This window comes from Bos indicus x Bos taurus, chromosome 12 (assembly GCF_003369695.1).
Source record: "Bos indicus x Bos taurus breed Angus x Brahman F1 hybrid chromosome 12, Bos_hybrid_MaternalHap_v2.0, whole genome shotgun sequence".
NCBI lineage: Eukaryota > Metazoa > Chordata > Mammalia > Artiodactyla > Bovidae > Bos > Bos indicus x Bos taurus.
In genome coordinates this window covers 59,971,960-59,992,563 of record NC_040087.1, presented here as the reverse complement: position 1 = coordinate 59,992,563, position 20,604 = coordinate 59,971,960, and the positions used below count along the sequence as shown (strand labels likewise).

At 38.0% G+C, this 20,604-nt stretch overlaps 1 pseudogene; it reads right to left on the bottom strand.

Annotated features, from left to right (window-relative positions):
* Window positions 1-1,374: 1,374 nt before the first annotated feature.
* LOC113902113 lies at window positions 1,375-20,361 on the bottom strand (annotated as a pseudogene).
* Between the last annotated feature and the right edge of the window lie 243 nt (window positions 20,362-20,604).

Here is a 20,604-nt window from a genome sequence, read left to right as displayed (position 1 = left end):
GGCCAAAGTATTGGAGTTTCAGCTTCAACATCAGTCTTTCCAATGAGCACCCAGGACTGATCTCCTTTAGGATGGACTGGTTTGATCTCCTTACAGTCTAAGGGACTCTCAAGAGTCTTCTCCAACTCTATAGTTCAAAAGCATCAATTCTTCAGTGCTCAGCTTCCTTTATAGTCCAACTCTCACATTCATATGTGACCACTGGAAAAACCATAGCCTTGACTAGACGGACCTTTGTTGGCAAAATAATGTCTCTACTTTTGAATATGCTGTCTAGGTTGGTCACAACTTTCCTTCCAAGGAGTAAGTGTCTTTTAATTTCATGGCTGCAATCACCATCTGCAATGATTTTGGAGCCCCCTGAAAAAAAAATAATAAAGTCAGCCACTGTTTCCACTCTTTCCCCATCTATTTGCCATGAAGTGATGGGACCAGGTGCCATGATCTAGTTTTCTGAATGTTGAGCTTTAAGCCAATTTTTTCACTCTCCTTTTTCACTTTCGTCAAGAGGCCCTTTAGTTCTTCTTCTTTTTATACCATAAGGGTGATATCATCTGCATATCTGAGGTTATTGATATTTCTTCCAGCAATCTTGATTCCAGCTTGTGCTTCTTCCAGCTCAGCATTTCTCATGATGTACTGTGCAATAAATTAAATAAGCAGGGTGACAATATACAGCCTTGATGAACTCCTTTTCCAATTTGGAACCAGTCTGTTGTTCCTTGTTCAGTTCTAACTGTTGCTTCCGGACCTGCACACAGATTTCTCAACAGGCAGGTCAGGTGGTCTGGTATTCCCATCTCTTGCAGAATTTCCATAGTTTATTGTGATACATACAGTCAAAGGCTTTGGCATAGTCAATAAAACAGAAATAGATGTTTTTCTGGAACTCTCCTGCTTTTTCAATGATACAGCAGATGTTGGCAATTTGATCTCTGGTTCCTCCCTCTGCCTTTTCTAAATCCAGCTTGACATCTGGAAGTTCACTGTTCACATATTGCTGAAGCCTGGATTGGAGAATTTTGAGCATTACTTTGCTAGTGTGTGAGATGGGTACAACTGTGTGGTAGTTTAAGCATTCTTTGGCATTGCCTTTCTTTGGGATTGAAATGAAAACTGACCTTTTCCAGTCCTGTGACCACTGCTGAGTTTTCCAAATTTGCTGGCATATTGAGGGCAGCCTTTTCACAGCATCATCTTTTAGGATTTGAAATAGCTCAAATGGAATTCCATCACCTCCTCTAGCTTTGTTCATAGTGATGCTTCCTAAGGCCCAGCTGACTTCATATCCCAGGATATTTTGCTCTAGGTGAGTGATCACACCATTGTGATTAACTGGGGTATGAAGATCTTTTTTTTTTTTTTTCCAGCTTCTTACTTTAATAGACTCATGTCTCTCACTTTACTAATTCTCAAAATATATGGTTCCTTTTTACATACATACACAAACACTTTTAAACATAAATATCAAATTCAAGAGAATCAGATAGGTAGGTAAATTTAGGAAGCTAGGAGTACAGAAGAAAATGCCAGTCACCAGATTTTACAAATGAGCATCTGAATTCCTTCTCCGGACATTCAACTTGATATATTATCCTAAATATCCCATGTCACATGGTCCACAAGGTCTTCCTTTAAGATTCAGAAGCAATCAATACCCATACTTGTCATTAAGATGGGTCCTGCCATCTCCACTTTGGCCTTCAGGTGGGACCCACACACAGTAATCTGGGTCATCTTCTGGATATTTGGAGGAAAGTATCAGTGGAACTTTGCCTGGACCAGGAGGTTTCTTTTTCTTGAATTCATCTCTGCTTTTCTCATTCTCATTCTTTGATGCTGGGGGCTCCTCACACGATGCAGCTGCTTCACTAATCTCTTGGCAATCTTTATTCTGTTCCACTTGGCTGAGTTGAGACATGTTTTCATGGTTTGTTTCTTTAGAACATATGAAGTCTGTGGGAGGACTCGTCTCCTGCGCTGCTTCTTCTGGTTCTGTCTCCTGCTGCAGCCTACTGCTTCCAGCCTCCGTTTTCTTCTTTTCATGCTCCTCCTTTTCTTTCTCCTCTTCCTCTTCCTCCTCCTCTTCCTCCTCTTCTACTTCAGGCTCATCCTTCATTCTCATTAGAGTTGGAGGGAGTTCTGGACGCTTGGGGGGTAACTTCCCTACTGTTCCCGTTTTTAATTTGAATTTGCTTCCTCCTTTCATGGCACCAAAGAGAGGCAACGTGAGCTTTTTAGCTTTGTTTTCTCCATCTGTAGCCTGACTTTCAATTTTTTTTAGTTCTGGAATCTCTGCTGGCTTTACAATCTTTATCAACCCTTTAAGTCTCTGCTGTTCTTTTCTCAGTTCAAAAGTTCTCAAGTGAAGTTTCTTCCGGGACACACCATCTAATGCACTCCCTGACTTCATTTCTGACATGAATGCATCTAAAGAGTCCTGAGACGGAGACTCTGACAGAGCTTTGCTGGAGGCTTTCAGTCTCTCAGAAATTTCAGAGAGTTCCTTTTCAGCATCATTTAACTTCGCAACCAGTGATTCGAAGGTCTCTTGAAGATCTTTTTTGTATAATTCTTCTGTGTATTCTTATCACCTCTTCTTAATGTCTTCTGCTTCTGTTAGGTCATACCATTTTTATCACTTATTGAGCCCATCTTTGCATGAAATGTTCATTTAGTATCTCTAATTTTCATGAAGAGATCTCTAGTCTTTCCCATTCTATTGTTTTCCTCTATTTCTTTGCATTGATCACTGAGGAAGGCTTTCTTATCTCTGCTTGCTATTCTTTGGAACTCTGAATTCAAATGGGTGTATCTTTCATTTTCTCCTTTGCTTTGTGCTTCTTTTCACAGCTATTTGTAAGGCCTCCTCAGACAGCCATTTTGCTTTTTTGCATTTCTTTTTTAGGCCCAGGAGCTGTGGCGCAGGAGTGGCGGAGAGGAGATACCCCACGTCCAAGGTAAGAGAACACCAAGTAAGATGGTAGGCGCTAACAGAGGGCATCAGAGGGCAGACAGACTGAAACCACAATCACAGACAACTAGCCAATCTGATCACATGGACCGCAGCCTTGTCTAACTTAATGAAACTAAGCCATGCCGTGTACACCTACGATGGACGGGTCATGGTGGAGAGTTCTAACAGAATGTGGTCCACTGTGGGGAGGGAATGGCAAACTACTTCAGTATTATTGCTTTGAGAACCCCATTAACAGTATGAAAAGATATAATTTAACAAGCTTTTAAAGATAACTTATGAATATCTTAGAAGGAAATAATGGAATACTTAGTAACAGTGGGATGATAGTTGGTTTTTTTTATTTTTTATTTTTTGAGAATTTCTTAATATTTTGGTGGGAAAAAACATAATGAAAAGAGAAACAAAATTTATTACTGTTTCCTAAAAGATTAATGCCTGATATTTTATCTAGAATATGAAGTTAAGTGGGCCTTAGGAATTAATACTATGAGCAAAGGTAGTGGAGGTGATGAAATTCCAGCTGAGCTATTTCAAATCCTAAAGATGATGCTGTTATGTTAAAGTGCTGCACTTCATATGCCAGCGAATTTGGAAAACTTAGCAGAGGTCACAGGACTGGGAAAAATCATATTTTATTCCAATCCCAAAGAAAGGCAATGTCAAAGACCACTCAGATTGCACTCAATTGTACTCATTTCACAGGTTAGCAAAGTAATGCTCAAAATTCTCCAAGCCAGCTTTCAACAGTACATGAACTGTGAACTTCCATATGTTCAAGCTGGATTTAGAAATGGCAGAGGAACCAGAGATCAAATTTCCAACACTCATTGGATCATTGAAGAAACAAGAGAATTCCAAAAAAATCATCTACTTCTGCTTTATTGACATGGTAAAATCTTTGATTGCATGGATCACAACTGTGGAAAATGCTTAAAGTGATGGGACTACCAGACTACCTTACCTGCCTCCTGAGAAACCTGTATGCAGGTCAAGAAGCAACTATCAGAACCGGATATGGAACAAAAGACTTGTTCCAAATTGGGAAAGGAATATGTTAAGGCTCTATACTGTCACCCTGCTTATTTAACTTACATGCAGAGTACCTCATGTGAAATGCTAGGCTGGATGACTCACAAGCTGGAATCAAGATTGCCCGGAGAAATGTCAACAATCTGAGATATGCAGATGATACCACCATTATGGCAGAAAGCCAAGAGGAATTAAAGAGCCTGTTAAAGAAAGGGAAAGAGGAGAATGAAAAAGCTAGTTTAAAACTCAGCATTCAAAAACTAAGGATCATGGCATCTGGTCACATCACTTCATGGTAAATAGATGGGGAAAAAGTAGAAACAGTGACAGATTTTATTTTCTTGGGCTCCAAAATCACTGTGGATGGGACAGTGGCCACAAAATTAAAAGCTTCTTTCTTCTTGGAAGAAAAGTTATGACAAACCTGCTGCTGCTGCTAAGTCACTTCAGTCGTGTCTGACTCTGTGCGACCCCATAGACGGCAGCCCACCAGGCCCCCCTGTCCCTGGGATTCTCCAGGCAGGAACATTGGAGTGGGTTGCCATTTCCTTCTCCAATGCATGAAAGTGAAAAGTGAAAGGGAAGACGCTCAATCGTGTCCAACCTTTAGGGACCCCATGGACTGCAGCCTACCAGGCTCCTCCATCCATGGGATTTTCCAGGCAAGAGTACTGGAGTGGGTTGCCATTGCCTTCTCCATGACAAACTGAGTTTGTGTATTAAAAAGCAGAGACATCACTTTGCTGACAAAGTCAGTCTAGTCAAAGCTATGGTTTTTCCAATAGTCATGTATGGATGTAAGTAAGAGTTGGAATATAAGGAAGTTCAGTTCAGTTCAGTCGCTCAGTCGTGTCTGACTCTTTGCAACCCCACGAATCACAGCACGCCAAGCCTCCCTGTCCATCACCAACTCCTGGAATTCACTCAGACTCACGTCTATCGAGTCAGTGATGCCATCCAGCCATCTCATCCTCTGTCGTCCCCTTCTCCTCCTTCCCCCAATCCCTCCCAGCATCAGAGTCTTTTCCAGTGAGTCAACTCTTCAAATGAGGTGGCCAAAGTACTGGAGTTTCAGCTTTAGTATCTGTCTTTCCAATGAATGCCCAGGACCGATCTCCTTTAGGATGGACTGGTTGGATCTCCTTGTAGTCCAAGGGACTCTCAAGAGTCTTCTCCAACACCACAGTTCAAAAGCATCAATTCTTTGGCGCTCAGCTTTCTTCACAGTCCAACTCTCACATCCATACATGACCACAGGAAAAACCATAGCCTTGACTAGACAAACCTTTGTTGGCAAAGTAATGTCTCTGCTTTTGAATATGCTATCTAGGTTGGTCATAACTTTCCTTCCAAGGAGTAAGCGTCTTTTAATTTCATGGCTGCAGTCACCATCTGCAGTGATTTTGGAGCCCAGAAAAATAAAGTCTGTCACTGTTTCCACTGTTTCCCCACCTATTTCCCATGAAATGATGGGACCAGATGCCATGATCTTCGTTTTCTGAATGTTGAGCTTTAAGCCAACTTTTTCACTCTCTACTTTCACTTTTATCAAGAGGCTTTTTAGTTCGTCTTCACTTTCTGCCATAAGGGTGGTGTCATCTGCATATCTGGGGTTATTGAGATTTCTCCTGGCAATCTTGATTCCAGCTTGTGCTTCTTCCAGTCCAGCATTTTTCATGAAGTACTCTGCATACAAGTTAAATAAGCAGGGTGACAATATACCGCCTTGGTGTACTCCTTTTCCTATTTGGACCCAGTCTGTTGTTCCATGTCTAGTTCTAACTGTTGCTTTCTGACCTGCATACAGAGTTCTCAAGAGGCAGGCTGAGTGCCAAAGAATTGATGTTTTTGAACTGTGGTGCCAGAGAAGGTTCTTGAGAATTCCTTGGACAGCAAAATATCAAACCAGTCAATCCTAAAGCAAGTCAACCCTGAATATTCACTGGAAGGACTGATGATGAAGTTGAAGCTCAAAAACTTTGGCCACCTGATGCAAAGACTCAGTGTTTTGGAAAAGACCTTGATGCTGGGAAAGATTGAGGATGAGAGGAAAATGGGATGAAAGGATTAGATGGTGGAATGGCATCATTGACTCTATGGATGTGAGTTTAAATAAACTCTTAGAGATAGTAAAGGACAGGAAGCCTGGCATGCTGCAGTTCATGGGGTTGCAAAGAGTTGGACATGACTTAGCAATTGTACAAAAAAGTTATTCCTGAGTCATGGGTCATGTATCATGGTTTTTTTCAATTTCAAAAATTTAGCTCAGAATTTTTGAATCTGGAGTCAGCTTGATTAATTAATGCAGCTTCCTTCTCCTCAAGTATAGTAGGTTAGTAACAATTGAATCTGCAAAGAATTCAGTATTTTATATAAATGAATGTAAATTTATTCCCTAGGAGATCAAAAATTTTTCTCTCATTGCAGATATTTATGGGGAAAATAGGTAACAGCCATAGTACAAATGGACTCAGAATTTAAATATAATCTTAATTAATAAAACAATATTTATATCTTGTGCAAATATTTCTCATTATGCCCTAATGTGTACACAGTATGTAAATACACAGGCAATAATTTGCTAATGCCTTTTACGAAATGGAACTTCTGTAAGTTGTTTTAAAAGGAGAACATAGGTCATATTTTGATGACATGACTTCATTATACTTTAATTAATGTTGCATAAATCATGCAAGGTTTGTAAAACAAGTTAATTTAAACCTGGAAGACAAATTTTTATACTGTGCTATAACGCTACTTACTATGAAGTTTAATTAAAACTTACAACTTCACAAGCAATGATCTGTTTAAATACGTTTTATGCTGTATGGAGAAGGCAATGGCACCCCACTCCAGTATTCTTGCCTGGAAAATCCCATGGACGGAGGAGCCTGGTAGGCTGCAGTCCATGGGGTCGCTAGAATCGGACCTGACTGAGCGACTTCACTTTCACTTTTCACTTTCATGCATTGGAGAATATAAGTCGTCACAAAAAGAAAGTGTTTTGCTGCTGTTTTGCTTTCTTATTCTATTCTTTTAGTGGCAAAATATAAAGAGCTTTCTAAATAGTATATTACCAAAGACTTACTCCACTATGTGCTCTTTGCTTGGTGATAGAATAATAATAGATACACATTAATAGTAGAAGTTACATATTTTTCAGGTTGTAAACTTCTAGTCAACTGTAGTTTTCCCCTACTGATCTAGTGTAAGGTGATCAAGAAGAGAGATCTCATAAAACTGAAATTTTATGAAGGTGCTTTTAAGATATAATCACAGTGCAGTACCAGAAAGCTAAAGAAACAATGTGATACAGTTATAGGATTAGAAAATAGTTTGTCCACTCTGCTGCCTGATAATTGTGGAAACGCTGTGGAGTGGGGAGTCCTTAGAGAATGCAGAGGAAAGGAAACAGGAATGCGTTAAGCAGCTTGAGTAATGCTATGAGAGGAGGAATGAAATCATGGCAGTTCTTATATTGGAGAATGCAAAAGCTTTAAGCAATCAGAGTCATAATATTAGGGCCAAGAATAAAATCTGGCATCTACACTAGATCCAGTAGGTATTTGGCATATCTAAGCAGAGGTCTGTGAAATAAAATGTGCAACAGCTCGTCACATATTTTTAACAACAATACATAAATAAATAAATAAAATGCAAAGCTTTCAGAGAGGGCAAACAGGCCCCTGTGTGAAAGAGCGAACTAAAGTTTCCAAGGAAAATTCACATGTTAAAAATTTCAGATAGATTGTTATTATGAGATATTGTTGAGGCCAGTATTCTTGTCTGATAACTGAAATAAATTATTTTTTGAGGCAAATGTGTACATTTTGCTTTACATATAGCTTTCATGTTGGCACTCACTTGCCCAAATATTTTCAAAGATTGGTACTTCCTGAAAAATAAAGTATAGTCTCTTTAACCTGTGTTTGAACCTGGTACCAGTTCACCAATTTCATATTTTAAAAAGTATTTACATTTTCTCCTTTGTGAGTCTTGAATACCAAGCGGAACCTACTAGATACAGTTTACCCAATATTCCTTACGCATTTCCTTTACAGACCATGCAGGATACTCTCCTCTTTACTTATTTTGTGTTAGCTCATCCTTCAGATCCTGTAACACTGAAAAGTCTTCCCTGATTGTTCCCAACTACAGTGGGCTCTTCTCAAAAATTCAGTAGTGCTTGTCTAGGCTAGAGAAACTTGTGAGCTTTAAAATCTGCCTTATTTTAATGGTTATATTTTGTGCATCTTTTTCTGATAAAATAATAATACTGTGGTTTATCTAGTATACTGTTGTCAATTATAAAATTTAATTAGAAGATTATAGAGCACTCTATTCCCTCCAATCTTCCCCCCATACCAACAAGGTGCCAGTATAATAATAATGGATTACAGCTGAGTTTCAAGACAGCCTTCTTCTAAGGAAAAGTGATTATGAGAAGTCCAAAGTCAAGAGCAGAGATAAAAACATTAAACACAGCTGAACTCCTATCCAGATTAACATAAATCCTCACACCAAAGGCATATTTACATTGATTCCTGGTGCTCAATACAGCATGTCTAGTTTTCAACAACAATTATAAGTCACAAAAAGCAAAAAAATAAATAAAAACAAAACCTCATTCAGTTTGCAAAAACAAAGCAATTTTCAGAAATAGACATGACGAAGATATCTGAATTATTAGAGAAGCTTAAACAGCTATGATTACTATATTCAGGGCTCTGTGGAGAAAGTAGACAGTGTACAAGAGTAGTTATATACAAGCAAGTATATACAAAATAAAAATGAATCTGTGACCCCTTGTGATTCCCCTCTCCAGGAGATCTTCCTGATGGTACCTGGGTCTCCTGCATTGTGGGCAGATTCTTTACCATCTGAGCCACCAGGGAAGTCCAAGTAATGAGAGGGGAAAGATAAAAAGTTATAGAAAGAATTTTTTAAAAATTCAAAATAAAAACTCAGCTACAAAAAGGAATGCTTTCCATAAGCTCAGCAGTAGGCTTGATACAACCAAGGGAAGAATTAGTGAATATGAAGAAACCTGAATAATTTTATGCAATAGTTTATTTTATATAACATACCAACTTTATTGGTTTAATATAATTTTGTAATATTCTCTAACAGTTTTGATGCCCATATGGTACAAATTGATATATTCTTCTCTATTTCTAATAACTGTTCATTAATGGTGTTTTCTCTCTTTTCCCTCTTCATGACAAGTCTATTAATCTTTTCAAAAGAGCAACATTTAAATTTGGCTTTCTCTATTGCCCTTGCCCTCTGTATCATTAGATTATTCTGTTATCCTTATTTTACTTCTGTTTAATATACTTAGGTTTGATAGGCTTTTCATTTTCTCACTTGTAATGATGGAAGCCAAAATCATTGAATTTTAGTCTGTCTTCTTTAATATGTTCATTGAAGGCTACACATTTTTTTTTCCTGAACACTGATTTAGCTATATCTCACAATATTTGATATATCATATCTTCCTTACCTCTCAGTTAAAATATTTTCTTGTTTCTAGTATACTCTTGTCTTAAACCCTGGGTTATTTGTGTATGCGTGTGTTAGTCGCTCCGTCACCTCTGACTCTTTGTGACCCCATGGACTATAGCCCACCAGGCTTCTCTGTTCATGGACTCTCCTGACAAGAATACTCGTGTGGGTTGCATTTCCTTCTCCAGGGGATCTTCCCAACCCAGGGACTGAACTGGAATCTATTGAATTGCAGGTGGATTCTTTACCATCTGTGCTACTAGGGAAGCTGGGTTATTTAGACATGTGTTAATTAATTTTCAAAATTTTAGAATTATTCTAGTTTTATTTTTATTATTTAATAGTACTGTTACTGTGGTCAGAGAATATGCTCAAAAATTTTAACCTTTTTGAAACTGTTTGGGATTTGATGTCCCAGGTAGCATTAGTGGTAAAGAACCTGTTTGCCAATGTAGGAGACATAAAAGACACAGCTTTAATCCCTGGGTCAATTTGATAACTTATTGAGGCACATGAACTGTTGATTGATATTCATATACTTGTTCTTTGGTTATTGAAAGAGAGATGTGTTAAAGTTATCTATTATGGTTCATAACTTGTTTATCCTTTTAAATTGGTTACCATCACTTCACATGTAGTTAAGCAGTCATGCTAACTGTATAAAAATTAGGAGAGCTGTATTTTTCATTCTCATTATCCATTTCATGTTTCCTTTGCACAGATTCAACATTGCCTCTGGATGAAGTTCTTTACTAAGGTATGACATGAACTTTTTCCTGAAATATCTGCAACACCACATCTGTTTTCCATTGTGTTGTTCCAGTCCTATCACTATGACAACTGTCTCAAAAGTCAGTGCACACATACACCTTTTGACAACATTATATTGCAGCATCCCTTTTTCCTTTATAATCATGATAGACTTCTCAAAATTATCTTTTTAAAATTTTATTTTATGGGTTTTAAAAAGCTCCAATATGACCAAGTGGTGGTCTGAAATATCCAGTTTATTGGGATGGTTGTTAAGACCCCTAGTAAAGATATTTATCATTTAGAAATTAAAATTCTAAGTCAGCAGAGGCTAACAATAAAGAGGATGAAAATAAAGATTTTGCAAGTTTGTAGTTATGCAACGTTAACATTCCCACTTTTACTCTATAATTTGTGGACCCATATATTCTAGAAATACATGGAAGCACTAAATGAGGCTTCTCATATCAAAGTATAGACTAAATTTTATGGTCTAGCTCCTCAAAAGTTGTAAGGTTGAATTCCCAGCTGGATCTCTGAGTCTTCTGGAGACCATTCCACTCATCTGAAGACCTGTTGCTACTTTTCCAGGAGAAACATGATAAAGTCAAATAAGCCTTTGAGATCATCCCATTGTCTGATGTTCTTTTCTATAAAATGAGTTTGTTGTTCAGAAACAAGATTGTAAGGCATGTGAAGATATTTGGGAATTTCATGAAAGCTACTACTGACCAAGATATAGTGGGCAGAGCTAGTACATCCATCTCCAGGATAAGTGTTTATTTCAGTAAAGATAAATTGTCATATACATCAGTATGGACACAACTCAACATAACTGAATGTCCACTATTTTTATATGGATGGTGTATCAGGCATAGAACCTCAGTCTCAGGGACTTGGCCACTCTGCTTTGCACTACAATATACAGCCCATCACTGCCTAGTGTCAATATAATATGTAGAATTACCTTTAAATCAGGCTCAATGCTTTGCTATTCAATAATCTGAAATGGTCAATAAATAACCCACAGGCCATTAATGTGAGTAGAGGAAAATGTGGTGGTTCATCCAAGAGAATTTTCCCTGTAGCTCAGATGGTAAAGAATCTGTCTGCAATGCAGGAGACCTGGATTCAATCCCTGGGTCAGGAAGATCCTCTGGAGAAGGAATAACAATCCACTCCAGTATTCTTGCCTTGAGAGTCCCATGGACAGAGGAGCCTGGCAGGCTACAGTTCATGGGGTTGCAAACAGTTGGACACAACTGAGTGACTAACACTGCTACTGCTATCCAAGAGGAGGTATACCGGGAAATGAGTCACCAGCTCATACAGTTATTTATGCGTTTAACAGTTATTTATGTGTTTATGCTCATACAGTTATTCAGAGCCTGTTGAAGCTGATCTTCACTTTCCCAACTTTCATTTGATGAATACTGCTGCCCCAGAAAAATTGGGAAGAAGTAAATCAGATAACACTCAATTTATGACAAACATTTTAGTAGTTACAGTCATTAATACTTGTCCCAAGTTCAAGATATTCAAACTGTTAGGTCTCAGTAGCGATCCAGGATCTGTTTCCATGAAAAACGCTATCTGAAGTGTGCGTGGATTTGCTCCAAAACCCTACATGCACGCCCTGCTCTTCTATTAGTGATTGACATATTTGCCGTATATTATCTTGATCTGTGGGAAGATAATTCAAGCAGTCACAAAGGCAAAGTTGCAATGCTCCTTGCCCCATGGCAGAGACCAGCTAGAGAAACTTATCTTCTGTTAACTGAAAGCTAGGAAGCTTCTAGCAGTCTGACATCTTATTCAGGAATAGGTGCCAGCAGCACCCCTAAGACTGCATTACCACATTCCATGGGATCCGAGTATCCCTTTTCTAATTCTGATTAGATGATCAAATTTTTACATTCAAGCAGACCACATAATCAACATTAGGTTCACATTTTATCAATAGTTACCTCCTGTAATTTTGCCGGTTACTCATCTTTATTTATTTCAATTAAACAAAAACAAAGGATTTTTATTCTAGAAATTGACTTTCAGAATAATCTAGAAGGTTGAAAATGGGTGCTACTTTGACCTTTCAGGGTTGATTCAAAATATAAAATAAAACAAAAGAATTGAAAACAAAAGATTCACAACCAAGAGGACTGCTACTACTTTTGCTGCCAGCTTCCTGTTCATAGTCACACATTCATAGTCAGTTAACTGCCACCAAGAGGAACCTGTCTTGATGAGGACACTCACTGGTGGCAACAGAAACACACCTCAAGTTCTAGGGTCAGCTTCCGTGAAAGGCAACAATTCTAATGATAATGCGTTCCAGTACACATATCAGTACCTTCTAGGCAGGTTTGTACAAAGTTCCTTTTTAACAATTTTTTTTTTTTGGTAGGGGGAGATTGTACTTAAGATAGTTTCTCTCTATATCAAGTCATATGTAGAAACTAAGGCACTACGTTTTTATGGAAAAAATGTGAGAAGGATAGCTTATTGGAATTTAAAAATGTGTATAAAAGGGATTCTTTGACTCTCCTTATAGAGGTGGGATGTACAGGCATTCTGCTTTCTATTAATATGAAAGTGCTGGGGAGGGGCTTACAACTCCATCTGAGCCTGAATTACTTAAGGAAGTAGTCATGTGATGAGCAAAAGCCTGAGTTATCATGTCCAATAAACATTCACATATTTCCCAGTGGGTGTTCTAGAAACTGTGTTAAATGAAATTGTTCATGCAGAACTGCAAAATATTTTTTTGCCTTCTTGAGTTATCAGTTCAGTTCAATTAAGTTGCTCAGTCATGTCTGACTCTTTGTGACCCCATGAACTGCAGCACACCAGGCTTCCCTGTCCTTCACCAACTCCTGGAGCCTGCTCAAACTCTTGTCCATTGAGTCAGTGATGCCATCCAACCATTTCATCCTCTGTCGTCCCTTTCTCCTCCTGCCTTCAATCTTTCCCAGCATCAGGGTCTTTTCCAATGAGTCAGTTCTTTGCATCTTTACTTTGCAGTAAAGTTCTCTGCAATGAGTCAGTTCTTTACTTTGGCCAAAGTATTGGAGCTTCAGCTTCTGCATCTGTCCTTCCAATGAATACTCAGGGTTGATTTCCTTTATGCTTGATTGGCTGGATCTCCTTGCAGTTCAAGGGACTCTCAAAGTCCTCTCCAACACCACAGTTCAAAAGCATCAATTCTTCAGTGCTCACCTTTCTTTATAGTCCAAATCTCACATCCATAGATGACTATTGTAAATCCATAGCTTTGATTATATGGACAGTTGTTGGCAAAGTGATGTCTCTGCTTTTTAATATGCTATCTAGGTTGGTCATAGCTTTTCTTCCAAGGAGCAAGCATCTTTTAATTTCATGACTGCACTCACCATCTGCATTGATTTTGGAGCCCAAGAAAATAGAAAAATATCTTTACCTAAATGCCTTGCACTAATCTTTTCAAGGGGCTTCTCTGGTGGCTCAGAAGTTAAAGCATCTGCCTGGAATGTGGGAGACCCAGGTTCGATCCCTGGCTTGGGAAGATCCCCTGGAGAAGGCAATGGCAACCCACTCCAGTACTCTTGCCTGGAGAATCCCATGGAGGGAGGAACCTGGTAGGCTACGGTCCATGGGGTCGCAAAGAGTTGGACACGACTGAGCGACTTCACTCACTCACTCACTCACTCACTCCCTGGTGGCTCAGATGGTAAAGAATTTGCCTGCAATGTGGGAGAACTGGGTTTGATCCCTGGCTTGGCAAGATCCCCTGGAGGAGGGTATGGCAACCCACTCCAGTATTCTTGCCGGGATAATCCCATGGACAGAGAAGGCTGGCAGGTTACAGTCCATGGAGTTGCAAAGATTTGGACACAACTGAGTGACTAAGCACGTAGCATAACTTTACAAGGAGCGAATCAGGCAGGACTTAATTTTTCTAAGGCCACAAAGGATGCTGGCCACTCTGTAGAGATTCTTAGTTGTTTTCAATCAGCTGTGGTTAAATAGAGAGCATACTATATTGCCCACTTTAGCTCTATTAATTTCCCTATAGTATGGGACTTCTTGCCCAATTGCTTGACCCAATAGGAAAGATGCATTTGACCACCATTTATGTGTTGGTTACTTGTGTATATCAGTGAGAACACAGTAAGATCCCTATTGGTAGGGATTGCATACAAACAGTGCCTTAAAAAAAAAAAAAAATATATATATATATATATATATAGTGGATTTCACTTTAATTTTTGGTTTTCCAATTTTCAATCAAACCAGGGAAATCTTCCACAATAGATACACTATAGTTTGATTCCTTAACCTCTCATGAGAAATGATTTCATAGAAACACAAAGAAAATATTTCTAGTGTTCTAATAAAAAATAAGCTGTTTTTAAACTATTGTAACTTTAGCTTGAAGCTTAGGTACTTCTCAATAAGTGCAGCAAAGATGGAAGTTCTATATAGAAGTCAACAACAGTTGGAAAAAAGAAAAGAAAATAACCTATAAATCAGGAAAGAACAGTTTTGCTAATTTAGAATTTAAGTGTGATGTACTTGTTTCCTCTGTTCTTTTAAATGATTTACATTAATCCATGAATGGCTGATGTGTTATTTTTTAGCCTTAATTTTAGAGAATTGACACTGCAGATCATTGACTTGCATGAAAACTTGCCAAACTGGTGGCACTCATGATAATGTCTAAGATTTAGTTCTCATTATGATAAAAGGATATTCTACATTTTTCAAGACATATACAAATGAAAGTTGAAAGTGCTAATTGCTCACAACTGGATAATGTGTTTCCTATAATTTGTTAGATGGCTAATATAAAACAGGTTCTCTAGTATGTTACATATTATAAAATCTATTAATCTTAATTTATACAAATGTCTTAATTTTAAGTTTTAATTTATAGTGTCAGTTTTCTTTGTTTAACTCTCTCCATGATAAAGAAATACACCATTATCATTTCTTTTTGGTATTGTATCTAGATCTAAAGGTTCATGAAAATATCAAACTCATGCTTTTGTTATGAGTAAAGCATGTGTGTGCTTTACTCCAGTCAACTGACTTACACTAGGTAATTTCTGATTTTTAGAGAACTGAGTAGAAATAAAGTAGAACTTTTAGATATCAATTTTATATTCATAAATTCAACAAAAATATGACTTCTGAAAACAGGAAAACAAATGATTATTTCTAAATAAAATTTTATACCTATGGCTAATACATGTTGATGTTTGGCAGAAACCAAAACTATTCTGTAAAGCAATTATCCTTCAATTAAGAAAATAAATATATTTAAAATTAAAAAAAGAAAGTAAATTTTTTTAATGTTCATTTGAACTAATATAAATTCCTATAGGTTTTTTGCTTAAAATGCATGTTCAATTTTACACTCTCTCAGTTAAAACTTTGTTCTTGATCATACATTCTTAATATTAGAGTCTTATGTTTAGAGGACTGTTTTGACAGGAGAAGGATAAGAAAGAAAAAAAATAAGGATAGAGAAAATGAGAGATAGACAGGAAGTGAGTCAGAATTCCGTATTCCCATTGACTCTCCTGTGTTACATTACAGTGTCTGATGCATGCCCTGCTTCCATGTCTAGAAAAAACGTTTTATAATTACTATAAAATGTATTAGCCTCTTTGAACTAGTTTTTGGCTATTTGCAACCTAAAGAATTTGGAGAAGGCGATGGCACCCCACTCCAGTACTCTTGCCTAGAAAATCCCATGGATGGAGGAGCCTGGTAGGCTGCAGTCCATGGGGTCGCGAAAAGTCAGACACGACTGAGTGACTTCACTTTCACTTTTCACTTTCATGCATTGGAGAAGGAAATGGCAACACACTCCAGTGTTCTTGCCTGGAGAATCCCAGGGACGGGGAAGCCTGGTGGGCTGCCGTCTATGGCGTTGCACAGAGTCAGACACGACTGAAGCGACTTAGCAGCAGCAGCAGCAACCTAAAGAATTAGAATATATGTATAATAAGCACTCAAATAATTATTTATATCTGATTTTCGAAATGTCAGCAATATGTGAGAGGACTAGGCAAATGTACTTATGATATGTTACTTATATTCAAAGAGTTCCTATGGGTAAAACTCCAGAAGGAGAAAGAGAGATGAACCAAAGACAGCATGTATTAGAATACAGAAAAATTTGAGATGTATTAGCACAAATAGAAAGCTATTGAAGCAAACTTAAGCCCAGTAGTATTTTCCATATGACCTGGGAAGCAGCAAATTCTGTATAAGAACCAAGGAATGAAGAAGATGCTGTATTTGTCTCCTGAGCTGACCTTTCCTAAATGTGGCTTTACTCTGAAATGAATTTCATTATTTCTCTTGGTGTAAATGGCAAGTTCTTATTAAATTATCAACTTTATTATTTACTGAGAAGACAGTATTACCTCCAAAATAAAGTATATAAGAGGAAAAAAAAAAAAAGAAACAGTGGCCCTTTTATTGTGTGTGTGCTCAGTCATGCTTGACTCTTTGCCACCCTATGGACTGTAGCCTGTCAGGCTCCTTTGGCCGTCAGGCTCCTCTGTCCATGGGACTTTTCAGGCAGAAATGCTGGAGTGGGTTGCCATTTCCTTATCCAGGGTATCTTCACAACCCAGGCATTGAACCTGTATCTCCTGTGTCTTCTGAATTGCAGGCAGATTGTTTCCCTGTGGAGCCATGAGGGAAGCCTTTCTTTTTTTAAAAAACCCCTTCCTAGGGCTTCCCTGGTGGCTCAAATGGTAAAGAATCTGCCTATAAAGCAGGAGACCCGGGTTTGATCCCTGGTTCAGAAGATTCCAGAGAAGGGCATGGCAACCCACTCCAGTATTTTTGCCTGGAGAATCCCATGGACAGAGGAGCCTGGATGGCTACAATCCATGGGGCCACAAAGAATCAGACACGACTAAGTAACTAACACAGGGTAAGTTAACTCTCTGTGCTTCACTGATCCTGAATTTTCTTACAGAATTTAAAAAAAAAAAGTCTTTCACACCTATCATTTATCTTCCACTTAAACTTTTAGACTAATGCATGAAGTCAGTCTCAATTAGAGACAGCCATTTTTGTGAGGATATTTTATTGCAGTGGTCCACAAGGCCTTACTGATTAGTAGAGCAAGACAGGAAATGAAACCATAATATAAGAGACTCAGCAGCAAGAGAACATACATTTGATAAAGCATCAATACAAGCTGGAATATATTTACCTTTTTTGGAAAGACTTTCTTGAATTAACATACCTCCAAATAAAGAAATGAATTGGTTAAGAAAAAGTTTAAAATGATTGAGTCAATAATCTCTACTATAGGATCTAAGATAATTTTATAATAATTGACATGATACTCTGAATAAAGAGAATGTTTTAAAATCAGGGTTAGTATCATGTTTTGGGGTATTCCTTGATGGCTCAGGAGGTAAAGAATCTGCCTGCAAGGCAGGAGACAAAGGAGATGAGGGTTTGATCCCTGTGTTGGGAAGATCCCCTGGAGAAGGAAATGGCAACCCAGTCCAGTATTCTTGACTGGGAAATCACATGGACAGAGGAGCCTTGCGGGCTGCAGTCCATGGGTTGCAAAGAGTTGGGCATGACTGAGCACACATGCACACACACATACACATTTTAAAAGCAGTGTCCACTGATATGATAGATGATAATGTTCGTCTTTCATCTTGGGAAAGATGTTTTTCCTTCAACAAGTCAAAGACTGAATATTGTTCCATCTTACTTTGGGAGCCTAAAGTTTAGAAAAATAGCCACCTTTTGTGCCTAATTTAAAAGTACCTGTGTTCTGCTACTGCTGTTGCTAAGTCGCTTCAGTCGTGTCTGACTCTGTGCTACCCCATGGACAGCAGCCCACCAGGCTCCTCCGTTCCTGGGATTCTCTAGGCAAGAATACTGGAGTGGGTTGCCATATGGAACAACAAATGTCTTCTGTTTTGTTAGTTATTCTAACTTCAGTGAGCATACATCTACATACACACATGATCTTTGGGTATCAGAATGTCCGAATTTAAACATTTTTAGCAGGAAATTCTGCTTAGTGAATTGAGACACTATGGTGGCTGTCAGAGGTTCAAATACACATTTCTGAAGCTGTCATAGTTTTGGGCACCTTCCAAAGGCATTAACTTTATGAAAGAAAGTGACTTTATCTGTTTTAAGTATATAATGCATTTTTTTTGTTACACTAATATTTTCATTTTGGAAAATATACGTCTACTTTTGGATATAAAATAAGATATTCTTTGCAGTAAACATTCTAAGTAACTGCCTAAGATTAAAAAACATTCTGAAAAAGATAAATGTCAAATGTTCTAAATTTATTGTTAACCACTTTATCCTCTTTATGCAAATTTTAAAGGTTTTATTAAAATTTACTAAAATGGCATAGTAATATTCTCATCACTTTTAAAGTAAAAATAATTTATAAATTAATGGCATTTAAACTTTTTTTGTATTTTATAGTATTAAAGGAAAATATAAAGTGCAAACAAGTGAAATGCAATTTTTTGTTACATACAAGAATGAAAATCTTTTACCTATCCTGACAATTATTGTTAGCCACTGCAGTATATCTATAAAGTCACTGCCAATACTGAATTATTAAATATTGAACCATTGCTCACAGAAGAAATACAGTTAGGCTCCTGCCAGCTTCTGGTCACATTTTCATAGACTAATCAATATAGAACTTTTTTTTTTCCCTATCTGTTACATAACCTTTTAAAATGTGTATTTTTGTTTAATGATGACTTATTTAATATATTACCTTGATTCATAGAAATTAAATTCACAACCAACAGCACAAAAACTCATACATGAATGAAGTTTGTCTAACATATATTTTTCCATATCACCCATCACAGTCTTAAGAACAGCAGCTCTTCAGCAGCTGTACTTGGGGGTCATTTTAAGAAGCAAACCACCAACAAAATCCACAAAATGAGAAAAACGTCATATGCTAAGTAGACCATGAACAGTGTGCTTGTTTACAGAATCCCGGCTGCAAGAAGAAGGAGGAACACCTCCTTGCTCAGCCTCTTCTGGGAAGGCGGTCACTGAGTGGCTCCAATATGTTGCACTGCCTTTGACCTCAAGTAACCACCCTAAGGGAAGAACCCTGAGTATGCTAGAGGTAACAAAGAAACTTTAGCAAGCAAGTGATTTCTAAGTACAGAACCCACAAACAGTGAAGATCGCATGTATGCTGCTAAAGTATATTAAGAACACAGACTATAAAGACAAGAAAATATTTTTTATCAACTCCAGCTTTATTTATCAATATAAAATTTCAAACTATGTATCCAAAAGGTCTTGTTGAATTAAGAATGAAGATGTTTAAAAATGCGTAGTTTCTACTGCGGCATGTTTATACTCTGTGGTTGGGTTAAGCCAAGTGCATACATTCTTCAACTCAAGGAAGATAGTGACACGACATATTTGTGTGTGTGCATGCGCGCATACTAAGTCACTTCAGTTGTGTCTGACTTTTTGCGATCCTATGAACTGTAGTCTGCCAGGCTCCTCTGTCCATGGGATTCTCCAGGCAAGAATAGTAGAGTGGGTTGCCATGCCCTTCTCCAGGGGATTTTCCTGACCCAGAGATCAAACCAGTCTCTTTCATCTCCTACACTGGCAGGCGGGTTCTTTACTAGTGCCACCAGTGGCACCTGCGAAGCCTAACATAGTGTAGGGAAGCAAAACTTGCCATCCCAAACATCTCTGCGACATGTGGATTTTTCCAACTGTGAAAGTCAAGGTCGACAAGTTTCTCCTTGAAATTCTGACCTTCCCTCTAACTGTCCAAAACAATGTAGATAGAAAGCCTGTTCCCAGCACAGAGTTATCATCAGAAATATCTGAAACAATATGGGCTAGGTTAGGTAGAGGAAATTCTGCAGAGACTAGAGACCAGTTTACACTGTTCCATGGTCTCTGCGTGACCCAGCAGACATTTATTTACCAAATATTTGCATTCTCTCTCCATGGGAACTGCCTTCCTCCCTTTCGAAGTCCCAAATCACTACCCCCAATATCCTGTTTTGTCTTCTGCGGAAGATAATCTTTAAGGTGAAGGTTTTGGCCATTTTGGTGAGTTTTTGTTCTCTTGGGTCTCTCCCGTGTCTATATGTTATTAAATTTTTGTCTGATTTTTTTTCCTGTTAATCTGTCTCATGTCAATTTTATTTCTTAGAACAGCCAGAAGATCCTAAAAGGGTAGAAGAAAATTTATTCTCCCCCAGACAGGAGGTATCTGAGAAAACCTGAGAGGACAGAGAAGAAGAGTCTCCTTTAAATGGAAGAAGGGGAGGTCTATATTAAAGGAATAT